This window comes from Benincasa hispida, chromosome 3 (assembly GCF_027475165.1).
Source record: "Benincasa hispida cultivar pf3 chromosome 3, pf3_genome.v1.1, whole genome shotgun sequence".
NCBI lineage: Eukaryota > Viridiplantae > Streptophyta > Magnoliopsida > Cucurbitales > Cucurbitaceae > Benincasa > Benincasa hispida.
The window spans coordinates 75,658,913-75,667,212 of record NC_143480.1 but is presented as its reverse complement, the minus strand read 5'-3'; the positions used below and the strand labels follow the sequence as shown (position 1 = coordinate 75,667,212).

Here is an 8,300-nt window from a genome sequence, read left to right as displayed (position 1 = left end):
GGTAATGGATACTCATTCTACATTTTTACTTTGTTCAACTGCCTATAATCGATACACAATTTGACAGTATCGTCCTTATTTTTCACAAAAAAGACTAGTGCTTGATAACTCTAAAAAAGAGCTATTATTCTTAGCTTAATTTAGGCTCGTTAATGGATTTTATGTGTTTATTGTCTTATTTTGTAGGTATCATGCATCGAAGAGGAAATCAGAGTCAAAAGGGACTAATTTGAAGCAATTTGAAGGTGATTTGAGCAGCCAGAGTTCAAAAGAGTGAAAATTATGAAACTGCCACTGTCACAGGGTTGCAACGCTGGCTTGACGCTTTACTCTGACGCTCTATGGTAGAATGTGCAGCATTGCAACACTCCAAAGTTGCACAACGCCAATGTTACAACGCTGTTTTCAGCGTTACGACGCTGCAAGTTTTCCTATAAATACTCCTCCTCGGCCCTTGGTCAAAAGATGCTGAATTTAGGATGCCAAATTGATGGAGGCCAAAGTAAAACTTCATCCTTCCTTTTCCTTCAATTTTCATTATCATTAGGTTAGCTTTTATTTTATTTTCAGATTATGGACATGTACTAGAACATATCTCGTCGGTTTGTCTATGAATCGATGAGGTAATCTTTCGTTTAGTTCTTGGATCAAGCATTCTTGTATTTGATGAGTTTTCTATTCAACTTTGTGCTTGATTAGAATTATGTTTTTCTTGAATCTTGTTTAATTTAAATATGCTTTTATATGTTGGGTTGACGCCCATATCATGATTGCATGTCTTTGCTAGTTAAATTCAAGCTCGCACGCATCCTTGTAATCGTCCATGCTTTGAATTTACCATTGTAGCACAGATTAGATGAGCATACTTAGGTTTATAGGCTGCTCTTGAATCTTTGCATTGCACGTTTAATCCAGATTTAAAGAATAAATTGATTATTTGAATATGGCTGTCCTGACACTTAATCAACATAGTTGAATCCAAAATCTTAATGCACGTGTTTCTAGTTCTTTATGGCCGCTAGGGACCCAATTGCATCTAGGAACATGTAGGTTAGTTGAGGCACGATCTTCCTGCCTTAGTTACAAATTAGGATGTCTGATTGGTTCAAATTAATTGATTTTTAGGCTTGTAGAGATTAGTTAATTCCCATCGATTGGGTAGCTAAGCATGCATAATTAGAATATATGATATTTTGGCTGAAAACAATGATTTAAATTACATTGAATGGCTAACTGATCCGAGAACCACACGAATCCATTACATTTCATATATCCATTGCATTTTACTTTTTCCTGCATATTTTCAATTTCAAAACAAAAAACCAAAACCCAGTTTTTACTATTTTTCTACGATCAAATCTAACCTAAAAGAAATTAATTCTTTGCTTTTTTGTGGTTCGACTCCGCACTTACCACTGTTATTACGTTTTAGTAGTAATAGGAGTAGTTCAGTGATTTTATAAATTTTCTTTTCACCAGACTCAAAACTTATTAACGAAAAAGGTTTCGGCCCTGTCAGTGCTCCCTATGTTAATACATTTGGGCTAATATAACACTTATTTACTACTTCTTACAACTGAATCTTCAACTCTTTCAACTCAGCAGGTGCCATTCTATAGGGTGCCTAAGAAATAGGTGTTGTTCCTGGAATCATGTCAATCGTACACTCCACCTCCCTATCAAGTGGTAATCCTATCAACTCCTCAAAAAACACATCAACAAAATCTTGAACTACTAGAACATCCTCTGGTCTAAGATTCTTCATGTGTGGAACAGTCACATGAGCCAAGTATGCTATGCATCCTTTTTATAATAGCTTCCTGGCTTTAACTACTGAAATCATACATGTAGGAAAAATTTTCCTCTCTTATAAACACTACCTTCACTTCCTCAGGCCTTCTAAACAACACTCTTCCTATAACAATTTACAGATGCATGATATCTAGATAGTGTTGGGGTTGATACCCTAAAGTATCGTGTTCTATAGTTTGTACGAACGCTTGTGTTGTATAATATATGATATTTACTTCACATCTTGTATTTTGCTCAGTTGCTTGTTTTATTTTCTTTATCACAAACCAATAAACATAAAATCCTTGGTTATCTATATGTGACTCAAGCATATATATGGTGACATACATGTAGATCATGTCTTGAGTGATAACCAAAACGGTCTATAGTATAAGACCTGATATAGGAGGGAAACCTTATGCTGATAACGCTATGGATATGGCCCGTTTTATGGAATGGTCACAAATGTTGTGACTTGTCACAGATGGTCTGATCCCGATCATTCGTGTTGGGGACATGCGAGCGGGGGCGTCCTATACAAAGAGTTTGTATAAGACCTGACCACGAAGTGTTAACGTCTCGTTATATAACACCGTTCATGACAGAGACTTCACTTCACTAGGATGACCATAGGTAACATGACCTCAATCCTGAGTGAGTTGGGAACTCCTGCCATTGAGGGTGGTCCTTTGATCTGTATGGTGCGAGTGGCCAGATCACGGATTCAAACCTACCATTTTGGGGATTCATCTGATTTGGGAGCTGGGAACTCAACTACACAAGAGGGAATTCACTCCTTCCCCGAGGTAGGGGTAAGTAGATAGATAGCTCCCATAAGGGCTAATTTCGGGGCTTGAACGATGTGGTGCCACACACATTCTCTTGGCCCGAGAGGTGTTCACACATAGTTGGACTATGTTGTATTATTCATTAAAGGAATCAGTGGTACTTAAGGAGTGAGATGTAACTATAGTGGCAAAGCGGTAATTTGACCCAATTGTACTTACGATCTGTGAAGGGTCGTGGCTAAAGAGTTTAGTTAGCTATTCACGGACCGTTGGATCTTCGAGCCACAGGTCCATTAGATCCCCTGGGTAGTTTGGACAAAGTCGAGAATCAGTGTTTGGTTTAATTTGAAATGTTCAAATTGACAAGAGGAAGTTCGATTGATATCAAACTATAGGGGAAAATATAATATGAATATATTTATTAATATTTTAATTGGTTAATTATATGATAATTAAGCCAAAAATCACGTTCGGACGTGCGTTAATGGGAAGAGCGTCAGTTATTATAACCAATGAATTAAAATGAAATTTGTTTCAATTTTGAATTCGTCTGAAAAAAAATCGATGCGTGCGTTGGTCTAAAATCATAATCGATCGCTTAATCTCGAGAGCCTATACGATAGTTGCTCTGCGCCTAAACGATCGTCTACCTAGCGCCTAAACGATTGCACACTAAGTCCTAAACGATCATATAGTGTGTCGTGTTTGCTAAACGATCGACTACTGTTTTCTAAATGATCGTTCAGTAAAATCTACACGATTGTGTAGCTTCTTCTAAACGATAAGCAGCTTGCTATACGATAGCTTAATATTCCGTCCCACTTGCTTATCGCCTATACGATCAGTTCTTCCTCCTTCCTCTACCAAACTCACCAAAGACCACACTTTGGGTTCTCACTCCGAGAATACCTAGGAATCTTTTCTGGTGGTGTCGTCTCCGCGGCGTTCGTGTTTGTGCAGTTGTTCGTGCTGCTGTAGTCGACGCTTCTACTGGGCGTTGGTTGATCAGGTAGAGGTCATTCGCTGCGTTGAGTTCTGAAGTTTGAAGACCGTCTTCAACTGGTATGTGAACTCTCTCCCTTGTATTTTTGTTCAAAGCATGCCGTTAATGACTGGTTGTTTGCATAACTGTGCGTTTGAATGTATATTGTGTATTTCGGTCACGGTGAAATTGGAGCGATCCGAACGCGCTCATGGAACTCTTCGGTAAGAGATCCTTCAGATAGGAAGTCCATCCTCAGAATAGCATCAAACTTAAGCAATTCTAAAGGAATCAAATCAATCAACATGCTTTGCTCCTGAATCATAACTTCACAGACTCTATAAAACTCTTTTACGACCAACACCTTATGAATAGGAGTAGAAATCAATAGTTCATCAAACATATTTTCTAAGATCCTATCAATAGTCAATGCGAACATGTTGGAAACAAATGAATGAGTTGCTTCTGGATCTAACAATGCATATTGAGTTCGTTTGCATATAATTATTGTACCAATCACAACATCTGGCGCCTTCTCGACCTCTTGCTGGGTCATGGCATAAACTTTTCCCTATTGACATGGTCGTCTGGCTATGCCTTTTTGCTTGGCTTCGCTGGTACCTTCACCTCTAACTTCAACCATTCTAGGCTACTTTACTGTTTGAGAGGTCGCTCTCTGTTCCACCTTGAAGAGATCGAATCCCGTAGCAGAAGCATTGTATGAGAACACCTTGCATCCCACAATTTGATTTTTACATAAACATATTCATTATACTAAAATAGAATATAAACATGTAAATTAGCATGCTTTGGGAAAAGATTAGAGCCATTCTTACTTTTGTAGAATTCCCAAGCTTCACGAACAATCCTCTTGAAGTTCCAACAAACGACTCCTCCAACAATCTAGATCACGAATGATTTCTTGAACAATCTCGAACACTACAACGAGAGTAACCTCATTATTCTCTAGGATTCCAATAGAGGGATAGGTGGTATCCAACTATTGGGAGAGAGAGAGGAGAAAAGGCTTTAGGAGAATAGAGAGGATTTTCTTTATGGCTTAGGGAAAATTTGCACAAATAAACTCATATCCAAAAGGGCCATAAGGAAGGCTCTATATAGAGAAGGACCATGCCCTTTTCCACAATTAATTAATTAAATAACACTTATTTAAATATTCGCATAATAAAATAACACTTATTTAATTTAATTTGCATATTAATTAAATAATTATTTATACATTAAATCCAATTTAACGTATGTATACTTAATTATCATAAATATAATATGTTTATGTGCAATACCTCTCTATTAGTTAGTTATTTTTTAATCTAATTCACTTGAATTTTTTGAATCTTATTCAAAGGTTTCTTTCCAATTTAATTTGAATGATAGATCATATCCATAATCAATTATATATTAATAACATTAATATATAATTCCTACAAATTAATTTGAACAATTCAAATCATCCATCTTTAATATCTTTTAGTGAGTTAACAAGAAGAGCTAGTGGACATGTAGATCAAAAGCTACAATGATATGAGATTAATTGGCTAAACTCATTAACCATGTTAATCAATATTCGTTAACTGTCGGTACATTCTACTAAAGACCCACAACTGCACTCTTCTTACTACAAATATATTTTTTTTCCATGGATATTTACCAATAATAGCAAGTAGTTCTTCACAAGTGTTCGTAACTTCAATTGGGCCAAATTATCATTTTACCCTTCGGTTACCTCTGATTCCTTCAGTACCAGTGCTTTTCTAATGAACAACCTGTTTATGGTCCAACCAATAAACAGAAACCCCTTTCGAGCCAGTAAGAGGGTAGGACTCTTTGTTCAGGTCTTGGAGACACCACTTAAGAGAATAATCATCTACTTACCCTTATGGCGGGAGGGAGTGAATTCCATCTTGTATTATTATGCTCTCAGCTCCCCATTCGGTCTTGTCCCCAAAATGGTAGGCGTATTGGGTAGGCGAACTGGCCACCCTTACCCATATAAATCAAATGACAATCCTTCGTGAATAAGAGTCCATAATATACTCAGGATTAAGACTAAGTTGCCTAGTTCATCTTATTGAAATAGGAACCTAACTAGTTAACGGTTTTACATCTAGTGGTTAGTATTTGGTCGTATAGTCTCATGCAAACTCATTGTATAGGATACACCCACTCGCATGTCAACTACACAAACGCATTGGATCATTGCGTTTGTATCAATTACAAAGTGGGTCGTATCCACAGTGTTACCAGGATAAGGTTTTATACTATAGACCCTTTAAGCTGTATCTTGAACATTGATCCCTATACATCTCCACATATAGTTCAAAACTCATAAGGAAGCTTTAAATGTTAGTTTATTGGGTTTAGGGTTATTGAGACAAAATAGACAAAAAAATACAAATAATAATACAGTACAAGAATTCTGGACTTTAATGTCAGTTGACAACCAACATCAAAGATAGTGTTATTAAAGCCCTTTAAGGTCAGTTTTAAACCGACATTGAAGAGGGTGTACAAGGGTCCGTTTTTTTCAATCATTGTCCTTTTTTTTTTAAAATTCCGTTGTCGAATCCATTTTTAATAACGATCAAAAAATTAAAAACGACATTATATGTCTCGTGTTGGTTCAAGAAATGTCCGTCATTGTTTTTTATTAAAAAATAGAAAAAATTGTTCATTGTAATGTGTGCTTGTTATATTCTGCATGGCAAGTCAACAATATTTGTCTTCCACCTATAAATTCACTGAACTGAAACTTGAAATATAACAATAGATAGAACAATACACTCAACCACAAAACTAAATACAAAGTTACCTGCAATGAAGCACACTTCTATAATAATTTATCCACAAACAAGAATTAATATTTCATATCCATTCTATAAGTACTCATCAAATATGAAATAAACACACTAACCAACATTTGTATATCGATAACACACTTTCATAGAACAATAATTATAATTATCAACCACCTTTATAATATTAATAATCATTTCTCTCATTCAAAAATATCAATTAGTACTTCCATGAATACTTATACCAAATACCCCAACAAAAAAAGTATACATAAATCTTTCAATAAACAGATCATGGTTAGATAACAATTCGTCTATCCACAAACCAATGTTTAGTACTTCAGATTCATTCTAAACTTGCATATTTTACTCAAAACTCGTCAAGATTCATTCTAACCTAACATTTACATTCTATTGAGACAAAAAACAAGAAGTACATCCTCATACAAATCGGCCAACAAAACCTGCATATTGGGTTTGAATTACGTCAATCTCTCCTTGGGTATATGCATTTTTTGTATTGAACTACAGAAAAAAAAGAAGATAAATTCAAAATAAATTTACATCATTTATTAAATTAAAGCTAGTATATAAAAAAGAAATAATTTACGTACAAGGCTAGTAATGGGAGTAGTAGGATTATGCACTATTTCTTGTATATACTTTTGCACATAGTACCCACATCCTACAAAATCTAATTAACGGGGGCACTGCATATAAAGAAGTTGAAAACAATTATTCTTATGTTTGAATTAACATAAATTGTTAAAAAATGAATGCAAATTTACCTTTACAGGTTTTCAATTTGGAGAAGACTGATGGTGTTGGAAATCGTGCTTGGCTTGCCATATTTTCAATCCACTAAATAGTTTGAAAACATTAGTTAAACATAAATACTTCAATTAAGAGCTAAAAAAGTTCAATTACACTTACATATTTATAACTCCATGAAAGTCCTCTTGAACTTTACTTCGAATAGAGTCCAAAACATAAATACAATTTTCTTGTAGATTGATTATAATCAATATCCAATGATAACCATAATAAACAACAATTTTTAAATATTAGTACGCGTATAATGAAAATTAAAAATAACTAAAGAACTTGTATTTACTTACCCCGTCTAAGGAATAACAACTAATTGGTCTAAATTAGCCAATTCTAGTTGGTTGGCTAAATTTCTGGATCGAATATCTTAAGACTTTACATGTGGCGATTTTTTTGCTTGATCATTTATAAAAGCTTCTTTGTAATATCACGATCACATTCATCCCAAAGATACCTAAACAAAGTAAAATTTATTATTTAAACATGAAACAAAATATACATAAGTGAATCTAGATGAGTAATACTTATGCAATGTATGTCAAAATACACATGTAACCAATTTCAACCATATTGCAATATTGGATCAGATTATCGCGGCCTAAATAAACAAATTTTTCTCCTCTATATATATGCTCATTCAAATTGATACGAATCATGTCTACATCATTCATGTTGTTCATGGCATGTCTGTTCAAGAGTTTGATGGTACCATTAGTGTCCGTATATTTGGAGGAGTGACCGAAGGTCTTACTTGTTGAATGGTCCTACCATAACCAAAGTTACAAAAATTCAAAGTATGAAAAATAATAAATAACCAACTCACATACTAAAAAAGAGGCATACTTTTTTCTCGTCAACCATAATTACAAGTTCACGAGGCCATGTTATGACGTTGCCCATTGCTTGATTTAAGGACTCTATTTTTTCCTTCACAGGAATTGGTATTGGTAAATCTTCTCCCATGACAATGTCAATCAGTACTTTAATAGTTAAGCATAACACATCATCATCAAATGTTGTGGCTACTGCAACATTATTATCTAGAGTTCCTATAGCCAGTGTCCCCTTAACAAATTTAAAAGAACTAATGTCATGCAT

General features: G+C 34.9%; 1 pseudogene; it reads right to left on the bottom strand.

Annotated features, from left to right (window-relative positions):
* Window positions 1–6,815: 6,815 nt before the first annotated feature.
* LOC150037534 (uncharacterized) lies at window positions 6,816–7,882 on the bottom strand (annotated as a pseudogene).
* Window positions 7,883–8,300: the final 418 nt, after the last annotated feature.